This window comes from Oncorhynchus masou, chromosome 19 (genome assembly GCF_036934945.1).
Source record: "Oncorhynchus masou masou isolate Uvic2021 chromosome 19, UVic_Omas_1.1, whole genome shotgun sequence".
NCBI classification, from domain to species: domain Eukaryota; kingdom Metazoa; phylum Chordata; class Actinopteri; order Salmoniformes; family Salmonidae; genus Oncorhynchus; species Oncorhynchus masou.
In genome coordinates, this window is record NC_088230.1 from 23,047,513 (window position 1) to 23,067,244 (window position 19,732).

At 41.3% G+C, this 19,732-nt stretch overlaps 1 pseudogene; it reads right to left on the bottom strand.

Annotated features, from left to right (window-relative positions):
* Positions 1-1,444: 1,444 nt before the first annotated feature.
* Positions 1,445-19,732, bottom strand: part of LOC135506021 (A-kinase anchor protein 7-like) — a 38,223-nt pseudogene continuing 19,935 nt past the window's right edge.

The window sequence follows — 19,732 nt, forward strand, 5'->3', positions numbered from 1 at the left end:
GGGTAAATAAAGGGTAAATAAAAAAATAAAGAAAAAAGTTAATTTTCGAATGCAAGAGATACTATATGCTACTATATACTATATGCTGCTATATGCTAATAGTCATTCAAGTTGTTACTAGCTAACCAAATTACACCTGCATCTCGAGCTGTGTATAACCAAGGAAAATTGATGAGGGGGAAAAGTCATTCACCCACTCCTTCAATGACATGACATCCTCCTAGCAGCTAATGTCAGGCTGCGTTTTCTTTAGCATAAATAGATACACTAGCCTATTAGCCATGTTATAGCTGACTTGTGATCATTGCCCTTGCTAGTTTGATTGTATTGTCATTCCCAGCCTTAAGTTACATTTGTCCGTTTTGGTCCAAAATTGCCACGCCCTGATCTGTTTCACCTGTCTTTGTGCTTGTCTCCACCCCATCCAGGTGTCGCCCCATCTTCCCCTGTGTATTTATACCCGTGCTCTCTGTTTGTCTGTTGCCAGTTTGTTTTGTTCATCAAACCTACCAGTGGTTTCCCCCTTGCCCCGGTCTTGTCTATAGTTCCTGTTTCTAGTTTCTCACGGTTTTTACCTTTCTGCCTGCCACCCTGTACCTTTGCCCCACTACTCCGGATTACCGACCTCTGCCTGACTTGATCCTACCTGCCGTCCTGTTCCTTTGCCTGCCCGTGTTCGATTTAATAAACTTCTGTTAATTAGACACTGTCTGCACCTGGGTCTTACCTTCAAACATGATACAAAATATTGAGCCATTCAAACTGAAACCATGCATCCTGAATGTAGGCAGCAAACAATGTACCAGGCCAGCTGTGATTTACAAGCTGATAGCAATATTTTTGGGGGGACTACCAAGAAACACATTGGTGAATTATATTAATTATGCATTGAACAGAATCAATCTATTATGCCAACAATGCCTTATCATGGAATGTTGAGGCAAACAAGACCTATTTTTAAAACCTCTTATGAAGTTGGTTTTGTAGCATAAACTGGGAATTTTATATTTTTGACTGATATGATTGTTTCATATCTGCAAAGTAGTTCAAATACTGTCATTTCCACTTAATTACTTTTTAAAATATTGTGTCACTAGTATCAGTAGTAACACGAGACATTTTAAGTTGAGGATTTTCTTAAATGGAGCCCACAGATGGTCAAATCTAAGGTGATTAACCCTTTAAAAATCCTTTGCACAAAATTATTAATCAGATCACTTAAATAATGTTATTTCCCTTCATTTAAATTAAAACAAAGTGACACTTTGGTTTTAGACACAATTATCAATGGAAACTATGCCATTAAAAGGGTGTGATTAGCTAACAATTTTCTTTAATATAGACCCCTCCCCTGATACAGTTTTCCACTGGAGAGAATTGTGATTTTCAAGATGGTAACACCAATTACATAAAACTGAGGGACAGACATTATACCAGCCGAAAATAGGTATTTTAATAGCCTTTTGTTTTTATTGATCTATACAATATATGAAATACTTTCGTTCACTTTCTAGAACTCTAAATAATAGATGTCTCTAAATCCCCAAACACTTCACAACAACTCTACACAAGACACTTTGCATTAACATAGTTTTGCAGTATAAAGGACTTATGTTATCATTGATAAACAGCGTAAAATATAAACAAAAACATGTATGATGTGTAATTGTCTTTACATTTTTATGATTACAAAGCCAAGGGATGAAAATACCTCCACAATTCAAGAACAACCCAATGGCTTCAATGCAGTGGTCATATCATACTGAGAGCTATTGAGTATAGGGGAGTTCATGATGACTGGTCTGAAGAGAAGGCTGCACTCTTAAAAAAAGGGTTCTTCGGCTGTCCCCATAGGATAACTGTTTTTGGTTCCAAGTAGAAGCTTTTTTTGGTTCCAGGTAAAACCCTATGGGTACAGCCGAATAACCCATTTAGGTACTAGCTAGCCCCTTTTTATTTAAGCGTGTAGTGGCTCTGGCAGGGAGCGTGTATCGATCGGAGCAGGTCAAAACCAGAGATTCAAAAAAATGATAAGTATAGTTTCAGCCCGCAGCCTGCCAATCCTTATCCGCTCAAGCTGTGCACTCCTTTGTCTTTTTCTCCTGCTTTGGCAGATGGATCCAGAGCTGAGGCGAACAGGAGCTTTGAGGGCGAAGACCAAAAATAGAAGCATGAGTAAAAAAAATGAAAAACAGCTTGAGGCAAATGCTTTAAACATACAAGAAGTCACTGACCCATCTGTTGCAAGGAAATCCCAATATAAGGGTGCAGTGTGCATTACACAAGGCTCGCCATCACAGCACCTAAGAGTGAGAGCTCTTTGCCTTTAACCTTCCCATCGCCCAAGACAGACACCATAGTGTCCAGGTCCCCCTTGAGAAAGTGGTTTCTAACCTCAAGGGTCTTGTCCTGGTTAAATAAAAACAAATAATCTAAAACCACATGGGAAACAAACTCTGTTAAATCAATCTTCATATCATGATTTTTGTATTGTTCATTGTGGCTAGACATGATACACAAACAGTTGACATCCAGCACACCTGGTATACAGAACAACATCTCGACTGTTGAGACCATGAGCAAGGAAGCAATGTTGTAGCATCCCATGACACATCTGTGACAAAGCATATATTAAGGTTCTGGTGAAATTATGCAAAAGATCAACAAAAACATCAAACGAAAGCCTCAGTGAATAGCCTCTGTCTTTATTAAAGCCACATGGAAGTGGTATTTAAAGCATGGTGCTAAAAGCAAGTAAAAAAAAAACTGAAATTCACAATGTGCTTTTTTCCCCCCAACTAGTTTCTTTCTACTCATTTCAAAATTAAAAATTTTCTTTAAAAAATATATAAAATGAATAATGGAAAAGTGTGTACTTCCTGTTGTGTTTGTTCTGTGGTACAGTGCATTAGAAAAGTATTCAGACCCCTTCCCTTTTCCCGCATTTTGTTACAGCCTTAATCTAAAATAATTTAATCTAATATTTTCTCACCAATCTACACAGAATAGCCCATAATGACAAAGCGAAAACAAGTTTAGAAATGTTTGCAAATTTATTAAATATAAAACAAATACTTTATTTACAGTATGAAACTCAGAATTGAGCTCAGGTGCATCCTGTTTCCATTGATCATCCTTGAGATGTTTGTACAACTTGAACCAAAAACAAATCTTAATTGTCACATGTTTACTTACAAGCCCTTAACCAACAATGGAGTTCAAGATTTTTTTATTTTTTTTAAATCACCAAACAAAATAAAAATTAAATTGATTGGACATGATTTGGAAAGGTACACATCTGTCTATATAAGGTCCCACAGTTGACAGTGCATGTCAGAGCTAAAACCAAGCCCTGAAGTCAAAGGAATTGTCCGTAGAGCTTCGAGACAGGATTGTGTCGAGGCATTGATCTGGGGAAGAGTACCAGAACATTTCTGCAGCATTGAAGGTCCCTAAGAACACAGTGGCCGATCACAGAACACAGTGGTCATTGACAGAATGATGGACCATTCTTAAATGGAAGAAGTTTGGAACCACCAAAACTCTTCCTAGAGCTGGCCGCCTGACCAAACTGAGCAATCAGGGGAGAAGGGACTTGGTCAGAGAGGTGACCAAGAACCCGATGGTCACTCTGACAGAGCTCCAGTGTTCCTCTGTGGAGATGGGATAGTCCTTTCAGGAGGACAACCATCTCTGTAGCACTCTACCAATCAGGTATTTATAATAGTCGCCAGACAGAAGTCACTCAGTAAAAGGCACAACAGCCCACTTGGAGTTTGCCAAAAGACACCTAAAGGACTCTCAGACCATGAGAAATAACATTCTCTGGTCTGCTGAAACCGAGATTGAACTCTGACCTGAATACCAAGCATCACGTCTGGAGGAAGCATGGCACCATCACTATGGCGAAGCATGGTTGTGGCAGCATCATGCTGTGGGGATGTTTTTCAGTGGCAGGGACTGGTAGACTAGTCAGGATCAAGGGAAAGATGAATGGAGTAAAGTTGATGAAAACCTTGATGTTGATGAAAACCTGCTCCAGAGCGCTCAGGACCTCAGACTGGGGCAAAGGTTCTATTTCCAACAGGACAACGACCCTAAGCACACAGCCAAGACAATGCAGGAGTGGCTTCGGGACAAGTCTCTGAATGTCCTTGAGTGGCCCAGCCAGAGCCCGGACTTGAACCCGAGCTAACATCTCTGGAGAGACCTGAAAATAGCTGTGCAGCGACACTCCCCATCCAACCTGACAGCGCTTGAGAGGATATGCAGAGAAGGGGAGAAACTCCCTAAATACAGGCATGCCAAGCTTGTAGCGTCATACCCAAGAAGTCGATGCTGTTATCACTGCCAAAGGTGCTTCAACAAATTACTGAGTAAAGGGTCTGAATACTAATGTAAATATGATATTTGGTTAATATAATTCTTTATAAATTTGCAAAAAGTTTTTAAAACCAGTTTTTGCTTTGTCACAATACCCCATGTGTGTAGATTGATGAAGGGAAAAAACATTGAATCCATTTTAGAATAAGGCTGTAACGTAACAAAATATGGGAAAAAAGTCAATGGGTCTGAATACTTTCCGAATGCACTGTATCTATCTACTGTGTATAGTACACTAGCCTACTACAGTATCTGTAGTTCCTTGGTGCTGTCTCCGCACTGCTGGTGGGAGCTGGGAGTGTTCAGTCAGCCAGGTGCCAGAGAACTCCTGGCAGATGCTAGCTTGGACAGCCGGCTGCTCCTTTATGTCCTGTAGGTTCTGAGATAGAGAATGATTGTGTGTGCACCGGGCCTTCCTAACCAGGCCTGCTGCATCACCAGCCCCTCCTACAGGGGACAAACAAACAAACACGAACCTAACATGATCCTCATTGCTGGTAGGTCAACCTAGTTGTCATATTTTAACATGCATATTTTACCACAGGTAGCACATGGGACCTACTCTTCATTTACCTTTTCAAGTTTTAGCCACATACAGCACAGATGAGACAGGATCATGTAAACATAGTTCACAGCATATTGTCCAGCTGCATAGATGAGCTCATTTTCCCTTGTCTCAGGCTTTTGAGTTGCAGTTCCTTTTGTAGTGCCGTTTTGTTTTAGCTTAGTAGAAAGACAGTGAATGTCTTTGTACTGACTGCACCTTGGAGGGCCGAGGTACAGCCTAACCTAACCAAGATCAGTCTGTAGTGTGTGTCGTGACATGTCAGCTCCACTCTGAGCATTGGAACGACCCACACCTCACATAGCATATTAATCAGAACAGAAATTTCCTTCAGAAAGCCAACTCTTTCTCCCAGGGCACAGATAAATCAAGAATGAACAAAGGTCCACACTAGACAGATGGACTGACAGACATGACAGGAGGGATTGTGTGGCGCGAGGCTGCCTCGATCATTGGTGACAATCAGGTACACAAAATCAAGTACACAAAAAACTGCATATGGATTCCACACTCAATCCAGAATTTTGCCACAAAACCTTTCTTCCTTCTCTAGTAAAACACCTCAACTGGGCTTGATCCAGTAACAGTACTGCCCATTGGCTCCTGGGCCGGTTGGCTGGCTGGCTGACTGCCTGCCTGACTGGTTAGTGTCCAGTGCTGCCTGGGGGAATTGCCTGTGGTCACTTGCTGCTGGCGCTGGTGTCGGTTGTTTTGACAGCGTTAGTGTTGAGGTTGTCTGAGGGCCGCGCCGGGTCAGATGACGCAGCCCCGTTGTGTTGAGTCTCGTCCATGAACTGCTGCACGGCCAGCAGCACGGCGTCTTCCACCAGCCTCTTACTCAGGCTCACAAGCTCCTCATCGTCAGGCTCCGGACCCCTCTTGACACCTATACAACCAACGACACAACAGCTAGCATCACTACCCTGTTACTACTCATACCATGCAGCCTAGCAGCTCTAGGCTATATTACACTTGCTCTATTCCAGCCCAGTGTCAACTTCTGTCAACACAACAAGAGCCCCCCTGGTTAAAAGATCTTCAAGGCTCAAAGTTAATCAGTTAGTAGTGATGGTAAGATCATACAGTATCAAAGCACATTCACAAAGAGACTGGGAAGTACATTTGAGAAATTAAGTGACCTGTTTTTAAGGGTCTGTGAATTCACTATGGCTATAGTTGCATGAGATAGTCAGTGCCTGCAGCAATGTTCTCTTGTTAGCTATTGTATCAGTGACAGTCTGCCAGTGTGTTAGAGTTGGGATTGTGCATTAGAATGACAGGGGATTGGGTATTTACAGTGAGAACACTGAGAAGCTAGCGGAGACTAAAGCAGGACAAACACTGCTATCAATCTTTCATGCGGTTGCTCCAGTAGTGTTGGTGAGTCAGTCAGCTAGTTACACAATAACATGTCAAGGGAGGGAGTCAGGGAGAATACAGTGCATTAAATGAAATGGTGCTTTGGGCCTCAGAGAGCCCACAGAGACAGAGAGGCACGTACTTGTCCGAGCAGCCCGAGGCCCGCTCTGAAAAAGATCTGCAAGACAAACAATAGCCATTTAGCAACAGAATAGCACTTCTCAAATCAAATCAGACTCCAGAGGAGTTTGTGTGGCAATTAGACTATTCAGTTTTTAGATTGGCCATACATATTTTGATTGATTGACAGAGCATACCTTGATTTCAGTGCTGAATGATTTGAGCTTGATAAATGTCAACACTCATTTTGAAATAGTACTTCAAAAGTACTCATAATACTTCACACATTTGATTTATGTGGTGTTTTATGGTCTTGTACTCAGAGGACCACTGTGTTACAGAATCAAGTAGTCAGATTAAGAAAGATTAAGAGTATTTTTTTTCTCTTAGGGATGAGTCTCCATCTCCAAAGACATTTAATTAAATACTTACTGCAAAGGTGGATAAATAATTAGCTTTCTTACTGCAAAGTAATTACCTTTTTTGTTAACCTACAGTGTGAAGATTAGAATAAAGAGAGAGCCGTTATATTAGTGACACGTGGAGCGTTAGTTCCTCATCGTCAGGAGTGTGAAGAAAAACATAACTCAAACAAGGCAGGAGAGTGCACTTTGAACCATGGAAGTCCTCAGAACAGAGACACAGTGTACAATACATATAAGGTTGTGCATACATCCAACTCTATGCAAGTCATTCTATTTCTAGGTATGCATACATCCATATAACTATATACTAGTCATTATATTTCTAGGTATGCATACATCACACCTAGAGGAGACAGCTTTGCATTGACACCAAACCTGAACATCGTAGACTAGACTTTCTCTTCCACTCTAGCTATAATATTGAGCAGCCGGAGAGGCTAAACTCTATTCCATTAGCTGCTGCACAACCTTATGAGAGCAGTAAATGCTCCATCAGCACCCACAATAGGGTGAGCGATAAGGCTGACAGATTAAGAGCTGGCCAGCAGGGCGTATCAGAGAGGAGTGGTTCACCTTTTCATTTGGACTGAGACGATGGAAGCCCAAACCCAGTCTCGCCTAGGTTCGTAATCATGGCGATAGCATTAGAATGAGTGAGAGTAATGAACTATGCAGGTATCGAACACCACTCACTCAGTCAGTATGTCTCTCTGTTGCCCTCTCTCCTCCACTCTTGTGGCCAGACATTTCATTAGAAATGCCAGAAATGTAAGTTGCTTTCCTCCATCCCCGGGAGGGGGTGCTGTGCAGTGGGGCCTGCCTGGAGGTATTTCCTGAGGAAACGGCAGCTCCATTAGAGAGATCCTGAGAGGAGAGTTCCTCCTAAACCACCAGGTCATCTAGGGAAATGAGGCGACAGGGGGCCTGGTGGCCTGACAAGGTTGTCATTGGGTCTCAGCTCCAATCTTTCCTAACGAGGTTAGCAAAGGCCGTGTGTGTGACAGAGAGACATGCTTTGCTTTATCTTGGCCAGGTCGCAGTTGTAAATGAAAACTTGTTCTCAACTAGCCTACCTGGTTAAATAAATAAATACATTTTTTATAATAAAACATCCAGTATGAGACGGAGTAAAGAACAAATGGCAGGAGAGAAAAGGAGTGCCCTCTTTCCCAGGGCACAGTGGCTACATAAATACAAGCAGAAAGACAGACAGAGAGGAGTGCAGACAGGCAACAACAAGCAGGACAATAATGCATAGCAAGAAACCAATCAGGGTTTCTCTCACAATATGGATGCAGCATAGAACACACTGAAATGAGAATTGTATCACAGATACAAATAAGACAACTAGCACAGATTCCCCCATCTTTTCTCCTCCAGTGGCTGCTAACTGCACTGTGAAGGACAGGCATACCGATCAGCTCTAGCTGGGTACAATCCCCCCCTCTTACCACCACCCCACCCCTCTCCGCCATGCTGCCTTTTAAAATCCCAAAGCCATTATGTAGCCCTGTCGGGTTGTCAGAGGCTCTGGGCTCACAGTTTGTGCTGGTGGAACAAAAGACAACCCCTTTTTCCATGGAAAATACAGTATTCACACGGCCAGCCAGCGGCGAAACGAGCACACGCTTCTCGCACCCAGCTGTGCTCACGAGGGATGGCGACGTCAGTCATCACCCAACAAGCATCTGACCTCTTACAACAAACCTATTCACCCCTCTCATTCCCTTCACCATCCCTCTATTTTCCCTCTCTCACTCCCCCTCACCCCCTAGCAAGAAGTAGGGCAAACAGGCTCTCAGAACAAGGCAAGCTCTCTGACTGCAGTGTTTCAGAGAGAAAGAGCTGCATAGAGTTTGAGACAGAGAAAGAATGCAGACGGAAAATCCTGCCAAATCAAAAAATACATCCCAATTTAACCTAGCTTTGCCAGACTGGTCAGACCTTTGGACCAACTCATAAAACTGTCTTGAGAAATGAAACATTAATTGGTTGGCAGCATGGGAGCTGCCAGTGCTGCAATGTCCATTGTTGGAGAGGCTGTTAGCGCACAGCAGCTCTAGAAAGAGAAACTGTCACTTTGACAGACAGCCCCAAGTCCACATCTACACACTAGTTACAGAGACAGGAGCAGGCACATGTATGGCATGTGCACGGTGTTGGACTGTAAAATCCTCCGCAACACCAAGATCAGACCTAAAGTGCAAATACAAGTACACACACACACACAAAATCACATACTTACCCACACACACACACTACAATTATGAGCCCCTTTATTTCTCCTATAGATCTGACTTAGAGTCCCAGCCACATGCAAACCATAAGACAGACACACACACACTTACTGATCTTCTCCTCTGCTCGGGAGAAGGGAAAGCAACACAACTGCCCCATGGCCGATCCTCTCCGCCCCTCTCTATCACTCCCTGCTCTATTCCGTTGCAAACGGATGAGTGGTAAAATCCAGCACAGCTTCCACACCGCCTGAGATGAAGTGAGTGAATGAGGGTGTAAACGAGAGGCTGAATGCTGCGTTCGCTCTGTGATAGAGAGGGGAGGGGTGTGAGAGTCCGGACAACGTGACTGGGAAGATTTTAATTTACTGGCAATCTGAGAAATTTACCGGAACCATATGCATTGGATGAGTAACCCATTAGGGCATCCACCCACGGCGCTCAGAATAACAGAAATCATACTTAGATTAATGCTTCTTAACAGAACATGCAACTCCTGTAATGAAGCAGCAAATAAAACGTCATTTTCAAACATTTGCCAAAATGCAATTTGCTGTAAATCACTATTCTAAAACAGCACACCTGATAGCAGTTCCGTAAAAGCAATGACATTTCTAAACTTTGAACGGTAGTGTACATTTGGCAAATGTATTTCCATGTACTTCTCTATTGGACCCACAGCTATGCCATTTCGCTCCTGTTCTATTGGTTTTTGTATTATCTTTCTTTCGTTGTACAGAGCCAAAGGCACAATTCCAGTCATATCAGCAACCCATCCTAGTTGTTGCATCTTTAGACTCCCCCTCTTTCAAATTCATAAGAGATTTTAATCTGAGCCTGTAATTGAACCCACAAATGCTGATGCTCCAGATACTCAACTAGTCTAAAGAAGGTCTGTTTTATTGCTTCTTTAATCAGACAACAGGTTTCAGCTGCGCTAACAAATGCAAAAGGGTTTTCTAATGATCAATTAGCCTTTTAAAATTATCAACTTGGATTAGCGAACACAATGTGCCATTGGGACACAGGAGTGATTGTTGCTGATAATGGGCCTCTGTACACCTATGTTGATATTCCATTAAAAATCAGCGGGTTTCCAGCTACATTAGTCATTTACAACAGTAACAATGACTACACTGTATTTTTGATCAATTTGATGTTATTTTAAAACTTGACAAAAAATATAAATTTTTTTAAAAAACAGGGACATTTCTAAGTAACCCCAAACTTTTGAATGGTAGTGTATATAATATATAATGAATCCTGTCCATACAGAAATACATAAAATACTTCAAAATACTTCACCAGAAAGCCTGACATAGCCACAGAGGAATTGAGGATCAATACCTTCATTTCAAAAAATTGCTGTTTGATTGTTTCAAATCGCAAGCTTGTAGGCCTATGTCTATTCAGGAAGCCTGCATGGCAGTAGGCCTAGCTGATTATTGAGTTGTGGCTGTCAGTGAAAAGCATCTAAAATATGTCTGAAGATAACGGGTCTCGAGTATAATTTAAAATGTTGAGACAAGGGGAAGGGTGTTTGGCGAAGATATAGGCGAGTCTCTCTCCAGAATGGCTCAGCTGTCTTCTGCCAATTCTTGCGCATTCACTGTGTGAATTGTTCGCCCTTTAATAGAAATGTTTGATCAATTCCCCATTACATACAGTGAGTGTACAAAACCTTAAGAACACTTGCTCTTTCCATGATATAGGCCAGGTGAATCCAGGTGAAAACTGGGATCCCTTATTGATGTCACTTGTTAAATCCACTTCAATCAGTGTAGATGAAGGGGATGAGACAGGTTAAAGACTTAAGCTTTTTTGACAATTAAGACCAGCACCAGCTATGAAGTCTTTATGAAATAATTGCCTCCCGTTTCAGTGGTAGGATGTAGCCTATAGGCTACTTTGAAGTGAGGTAAGACATGCCTCATAATATGAAATAAAACATTCGGAATTCAACCCATTAAATATATTTTCAAAATGCATACTGCCTTCAGCTCACATTGTAAAGTGGTGGGTGACATACTGATAGCCTGTTGCCTGCAGTTGAATGGGAGGCAAGCTTAAATTACCAGTTGAGAAATAAAAATAGTACCTCTTTTTAATCGTGCACCAAAACTGTTTTACACACAACTGCATTTAGAATTGTTGCACAATGAATGGGATAATAGAGGCACATTTTTTATTCCAGCAGCAACCAGCTGAGGAGCTGCAGGAGAAGTTCTCAAAATAGGCTCTGTGTGGTGGGTGTGTGATAGTTGTGTTGGATAAATATGACACATGACTAGCAACACACAAAAGGCCAATTTAAATTTCACTAAATTATGCAAAATGAAACTATAGACAAATAAGCATGACGGTCAAACGTATTTACATCGACTGGTATTTCAATCAATGAACAAAAAGCATTTTGCAACAGGATTTCTTTTTTGGTCATTTTGACCGACGACTGTTATTTATCAGCTTAAAAAAACAAATTGAAGCACTACGACTAACTCACATTTAATGCGCTATCCTACAGACCCAAAAGATCAAATAAGAATCACACCAACAGATCAAAATGTCAAAGTGCAAGAGAATGCTGTAAGTGAAAATCCAATCATCCTTTTCTACAATTCAAAAGTTGAACAATTGTAAATGCTTTTAGACAGTGGCTTTTCCAGCAAAAACTAAGAATAGAAACATGACGTGTCAGGCAGAGAGACAGGACATACAGATCTAGCTATAGGTAATGAACACTTATCTCTGATGTCCACTTCATTATTAGCCATCTCTGCTCTGACCTCACTGGCCCAGGTACCCCTCTCAACACTCAACACTGTCACCACCTCTTACCCACCATCCAAGGCCCACTAGAAGGCAGCCTCTGTGAAATACTACGCCAGGGTAACTACAGTCCTCTCCTCTACTTAACCCTCGACATACAAGATTTAATTAGCAGCTAATTCAATCTAGTCTGTTGGTATTCAAAACATATGTGATTGTGGAGGAGTGCGAGATGGATGGGTGGGCACACAAAGGCCAGCTTGGATCTCACACACACACACACACACACACACACACACACACACACACACACACACACACACACACACACACACACACACACACACACACACACACACACACACACACACACACACACACACACGGCCATGACAGGGTGACACCTGCTTAGAAAATAATTAAATAAAACTGCTCTCTGGAGGTCAGCACTGCTAGACGCCTGGAAGTCTCTACTAAGGGGGAAAAATGGTCTGTCTATCAGTCTGTGGACCTAGTCTAGATGACGGTGCTGATCTCAGACAAAGCTCTGTTATTGTTGTTAAACACGGATAACATCAGAGCTATTTTAGCTTGGAACGCCAGTGTTTATTATTTCTGGAATGTCCCACTGATGGCGATTTACCAGGTCTAGTTGCGTTTGAAAGATGAAAGCCTTGATTAAATCAGATCTATCGACATGTATTGAAAGTCAAATGCACCCGAGCATTACTTTTAATGTTGGACAGCGTGAATCTGACAGATACTAAATGAATCAGAGACTTGTTTTTGTGCGAGAAATGAATAGATTTATTCAGACAGTGCAGAGACCACTGAGTCTTACAGTGTAGATCATAGAGATGTGTCCACATAATTAATAAATCGCACAACAAACAGCATCAGATCCATACAACAGCATGTTTCAAATGCAGAGTCTGAGCGAGCAGGTAGGGCGAGGCCCTTGTTGTGCGGTGACAGGTAGTCTAGCAGTTAAAAGCATTGGGCCAGTAACCAAAAGGTTGCTGGTTTGAATCCCTGAGCCAACTCGGTGCAAAATATGTTGACGTGCTCTGAGCAAGGCACTTAACCCTAATTGCTCCTGTAAATCGGTCTGGATAAGAGCATCTGCTAAATGACTAAAATGGAAGCAGGGGGGAAGATATCGCAACCAGCATGGGTCCAACTCACCTTGCATTTTTCCTCCACTAGTTACTGCTTATCTATACAGGGGGATTTTCTTATCGTTCACAGAGCTACTGGTATTGACGAGGTTTGACGAGGCAGCTGAACATCTTATCAAAGCTTTGTTGCTCGGCATATGGGAGCCCAAGTCGCTCCAAACTGTGGTTGTCATTGATGGGACTATGCTGTACTCTTAAACTGTGATTGGAAGAGATTTAGTTGGAGTCAATCTATTATGGAGGACCAGCAGCTGTCTGAGTGATGAGTTGTGGCCAATCCTAGATGCTGGATTAAACCTGAGTCAGGCCGTTAAGGATGTGTGTTGGCATTGTAACAGGCCATTGATGGACCACATACACGGCAGCATTTGTCCTCAGCTGGCTGAGAGGGGCAGCAGTCTCCAGCTCCCAACAACAGTAACCACACAGCTGCTTCTACTCTAAAAGAAACACACTAAATGCACAGATTCACTCACACGTGTAGGCAAAATTAGGCACACACGCTCGTGGACACAGACCAAAATGGGCACACATACACTGTTAAACCCTCTCCATCCCATTGTGGTGCTACAATGTGCCAATCGCTGTGCTTCAATGGAACAGGAGAAAAATGACAGGGTACAAAAACACATGACTGGATGTTCATGATGAGCTAGGGCAGTTTCCCAACGCCAGTCCTCCAGTAATCCAAAAGTACATGTTTGTTGTAGCCATGGACAAGCACACCTGATTCAACTTGTTAACTAATCAACAGAAAGAAAAGGTTTCTGGCCAAGGAAAAATCTTTTAACAGATTAAATGATCACTGTAAACCAACAAATTGTATAATACTAATAATAATAATAATACTTAGTAATATGTATTTTCCACCATAATTTGCAAATAAATTCATTAAAAATCCTACAATGTGATTTTCTGGATTTTTTCCCCCTCATTTTGTCTGTTATAGTTGAAGTGTACCTATGATGAAAATTACAGGCCTCTCTCATATTTTTAAGTGTGAGAACTTGCACAATTGGTGGCTGACTAAATACTTTTTTGCCCCATTATATATAATATTTCAAATAGCTGTTCAACTTAGAGGAAGACAGCCCTAAAATCTGATCATTCTCAGAGATTTTATATAGAATCACCCCCACCCGAAACTTACTGACGAGCAGCAAGATTTGATCGAGGAGGAACTACTTCATGCCGTTGAATCATTCAAAAATAAGCAAATCACCAGGTTGATGGAATTCCAATTGAGGTATATAAAATGTTCTTTACAGAAACCCCTACTATCCGGCACCCACCACGTGGGATCATTATTAAAGCAACATGCAGAGGTTCAATATAAAGAGCCAATTAAACTGAAAAATTGGAGACCCATCACGTTACTTGGTTGTGATGACTGTATAATGTCAAAAATGTATTTCTTTAAAAGTTAGAAAAGTGATACAAAATATAATCCACCATGAGCAAAACGGTTTCTTGGCAGGGAGATTCATAGGAGACAGTATCAGAATGAGTCTTAAAATGATGTATTATTATGATAAAGCAAATGAACCGGTCCTTATATTGATTGCAGATTTTAAAAAGGCATCAGATCAGATGGGACTTCTTATATGAATGTTTGAAATACTTTGGCGAGTCCCTCATAAATAGGGTAAAGATCTCATACCAGGACTCAAAATCATAAATAATAGGTACATCTCAGATAGTTAAAAACTATCAAGAGCAGTGAGACAGGGTTAGCCTCTCTTGCCTTACCTATTTTTATTGAAATGTTAGCTATAAAAAGGTAACAAATAGAGATCGAAGGATTAGACATGTATGGTTTTATGACTAAGATTTCTACTATGCAGAGGATACCGCCTTCCACCTCAAGCTGCCTCCACAAGCGCACTCAAAGATTTAGACTGGGGTCTTTAACAAAAACTCCAACTTGGTAATAACACGTAGTGTGTCAACTACATGGACAGACGGGCCAGTAAATAAATGTTCTTGGAATACATTATGCCTGAATGCATGAACGACCTACATTTTGAAGCGATATGTAAAAAGATTGACAAAATATTAACCATGGAAAGGCAATCATCTTTCCATACACTGAAAAGTCATATTAATGGATTATTTAGCTGTCTCAATTCAATAATCTTATGTCTCTCCGGTCAAAAAATATGAACAGAAAATATGTACATTTATATGGAACAATAATCCAGAGAAAATTAAGAAAATATATGTATAAATAATTAAGAGGGTAGACTAAGACTGACTAATTTCAAGGTTCAAGGTTGCAATCTGAAGGCGTCCTGGATACAGAAACTATAATCCAATCCGAACTGGATTTCAGTAAATTAACGTCCCCTTTCTTCAACTTAAAAATGTCTCTACCAAAATAAAATAAATATTTTTGGCAATGTATCTCCATTCCTCCAGGAGGCAATAAAATCATGGTTATACTTCCAATTCTATCCACCCGAAAACCCTGGGGAAATTCTTCAGCAACTTTACATTTTGAAATTGATGGACAAAATAACATTGTGCACAAGGATGCTGGAGGATGTTGCAGGCAGCAGAACGTTCTCCACGGCGTCTCCAGACTGTCACGTCTGTCACATGCTCAGTGTGAACCTGCTTTCATCTGTGAAGAGCACAGGGCGCCAGTGGCGAATATGCCAATCTTGGTGTTCTCTGGCAAATGCCAAACATCCTGCATTTTGCAAGGCTCTGGCAGTGCTCCTCCTGCTCCTCCTTGCACAAAGGCGGAGGTAGCGGTCCTGCTGCTGGGTTGTTAACCTCCTACGGCCTCCTCCACGTCTCCTGATGTACTGGCCTGTCTCCTGGTAGCGCCTCCATGCTCTGGACACTACGCTGACAGACACAACAAACCTTCTTGCCACAGCTCGCATTGATGTACCATCCTGGATGAGCTGCACTACCTGAGCCACTTGTGTGGGTTGTAGACTCCGTCTCATGCTACCACTAGAGCGAAAGCACCGCCAACATTCAAAAGTGACCAAAACATCAGCCAGGAAGCATAGGAACTGAGAAGTGGTCTGTGGTCCCCACCTCTAGAACCACTCCTTTATTGGGGGTCTCTTGCTAAATGCCTATAATTTCCACCTGTTGTCAATTCCATTTGTACAACAGCATGTGAAATTTATTGTCAATCAGTGTTGCTTCCTAAGTGGACAGTTTGAATTCACAGAAGTGTGATTGACTTGGAGTTACATTGTGTTGTTTAAGTGTTCCCTTTATTTTTCTGATCAGTGTATATTTCAAACGTATTGGGAAGATATGACAAGCCAAAATCATGCAAGCAGGTCTTAAATTGTACATACAAAACATCAATAGATACATACTCAAAAGCCTTTCAGTTAAAGATATTCTATAAAATTCTGTCAACAAAACAAATGCTTTGCATTTGGGGTGTTGAGCAAGACACGAAATGCAGATTCTGTCCTGATGCCAGATGGTGAAATGGTGGCGAGCTTTACACCACTCCAACTGACGCTTGGCATTGGGAATGGGGAATGGTGCTATGCCATGGAAACCCATTTCATGAACCTCCTCACGAACAGTTCTTGTGCTGACTTTGCTTCAGCATTTGGCGGTCCCGTTCTGTGAGCTTGTGTGGCCTACCACTTGGCGGCTGAACCATTGTTGCTCCTACACATTTCCACTTCACAATAACAGCACTTACAGTTGACCGGGGTAGCTCTAACAGGGCAGAAATTTGACAAACTGATTTGTTGGAAAAGTGGCATCTTATGGCGGTGCCACGTTGAAAGTCACTGAGCTCTTCAGTACGGACCATTCTACAGCCAAAAAAACAGAATGGAGCTAAGCATAGGCAAATTCCGAGATGAAAACCTGGTTCAGTCTGCTTTCCACTAGGAGATTAATTCGCCTTTCAGCAGTACAACAACCTAAAACACAAGGCCAAATCTACACTGGTTCCTTGTCCACTTTCCATGATTAAATGAGGTGGTTCGCGCTTTCAGTTTTGTGCGAATGCCGCCATCCATCCCCAGTTTCTGGTTAGGGGATGTGACCAATATAATGTGATGATACTGAGTGTGCCAGAGTTAGTTTTGACTTAAATATGCTCGAAAATCTAAATCGCAAGACCTGAAAATGGTGGTCTAGCAATCAACAACCAATGTGACAGAGTTTGAATAATTTTGAAAAGAATGGGAAAATATTGCACAATCCAGGTGTGGAAATCTCTTAGAGACTTACCCAGAAAAACACTCAGCTGTAAATCACTGCCAAAGGTGATTTAACAAAGTAATGACTCAGGTGTGAATACTTATGTGAATGAGATATTTCTGTATTTCTTTTTCAATCAATTTGCAAAAACAGCTAAAACATGGTTTTCACCTTGTCAAATGTCAATCTTGAATTTGGGCTAGAACACAACAGAATGTGGAATACGTCAAGGGTTTTAAATACTTTCTGAAGGCACACATAAGCAGATGCACACTAAAGATAACAAGGTCCTTCCCATCACCTTTCTGAATATGACTAGTGTTATTCATCACTGTGCCATCATGGCTTACTCACTACACAAGATAGATGTTTCTAGTTGCTACCCAAGACAAACATCTAAGGTACATTATCAGCTGGCCAAGCCTAAATACCACACACACTTTCACCCACTCAAAGTCGAGGCCATTATCATTAAAACACACTTGAGCTTATATAAATATCAACTTACAGTGTATAGTAAAATCTGTCTGAAATGCCAGACAAAGGATTTAGGCAGCACAATTAATAAATATTACCACAATATATCAATACATACACAGTGCTCATTTTAAATGTAATGATGCCTCCATCTTGAGCAAGAGGACTGTCCAATAGGCCTATTGCACGCGATGAAAACACCTGTATTTCCTAGACAAAACATCCGTTTACCAATGAGGCCTGGAAGAATTTCTAACTGGAGACATAACTGGAGATCCTCCACACTAACTGGAGATCCTCCTACATCCCCCTAACTGGAGATCCTCCTACATCCCCCTAACTGGAGATCCTCCAATCCCCCTAACTGAGATCCCCCTACATCCCCCTAACTGGAGATCCTCCTACATCCCCCTAACTACCAATCCCCTAACTGGAGATCCTCCTACATCCCCCTAACTGGAGATCCTCCTACATCCCCCTAACTGGAGATCCTCCTACATCCCCCTAACTGGAGATCCTCCTACATCCCCCTAACTGGAGATCCTCCTACATCCCCCTAACTGGAGATCCTCCTACATTTACAAAAACAACACTGTTATAATACACCACCCCCATGCTACAGCAATGTCCAGCTCACAAAATCCTAGTTGATGTGTTCTGCAGCAGAGGGAGAAACAGCCTATCTTTAGGACTGTTAAAATTGGCCAGCTTCAGTCAGCTGATTTTAGCCATGCCTTCTGGTTAGTTCTAATCAGGTAGCTTAGTGTCCCATTCAGAGGACCCCCACTTTTGTTAGTGTCTTATTTGTCATTGTCACACAAAATAATCACCACCACATCTCGTTCAGCCTGTCAGCAGCCTTGATTCCCGGGATTTCAGTTTGTTAGTCTCTGGCCCCGGCACGCTTTGTAGTCAGAAACATTAATTTTACATAATTAATGACATAACATTGTAGGTTGTGCAATGTAACAGCAATATTTAGACTTCGATAAAATATGGAATGGTTCCGTATTTCACTGAATGAATAAAACGTTTTGTTTTTGAAATGATAGGTTCCTAGATTTGACCATATTAATGACCAAAGGATCATATTTCTGTGTTTATTATATTATAATTAAGCCTATGATTTGATAAAGGAGTCAGACTGAGCGGTGGTAGGCAGCAGCAGGCTCATAAGCATTATTTCAAACTTTACTGTGTTTGCCAGCAACTCTTAGCGCTGTGCTTCAAGCATGGCTGTTTATGACTTCAAGCCTATCAACTCCTGAGATTAGGCTGGCAATACTAAAGTGCCTATTAAAACATCCAATAGTCAAAGGTATATGAAATATAAATGGTAGAGAGAGAAAGTCAACGCGTCATAATTCATATAATAACTACAACCTATAACTTTTTAACTGGGAATATTGAACCACCAGCTTTCATATGTACTGAGCAAGGAACTTAAACGTTTGCTTTTTTTTTTTTACATGGCACATATTGCACTTTTACTTTCTTCAACAATGTTTTTGCATTATTTAAACCATATTGAGCATTGTTTCATTATTTATTTGAGACTAAATATATTTTATTCATGCATTATATTAAGTTAAAATAAAAGTGTTCATTGTTCATTCAGTTTTGTTGTAATTGTCATTATTTCAAAATATTAAAAAAAGCAGATTAATCATCATCGGCTAATTTTGGTCCTCCAATAAATGGTATCGACGTTGAAAAATCGGTCAACTTCAAGTTCTCACTGGACATGAGTCTCAGTTAACTGAACCATGAGTGGTCAGATGTGTGTGAATGTGGACATCTTCCATTAAACTCCTTATCCTTGTCCTGGACCACAAACCCCTGAGATGCCTTATTGCTATTATAAACTGGTTACCAACGTAATAACAAGAGTAAAAATAAATGTTTTGTCATACCAGTGGTATAGCCTATCAGCATTCAGGGCTCGAACCAACCAGATGATAATAATTAATAATAAAATGTAAATATTAAGTTATCAGTAGCACGCTCCTCTTGCCACATTCACAC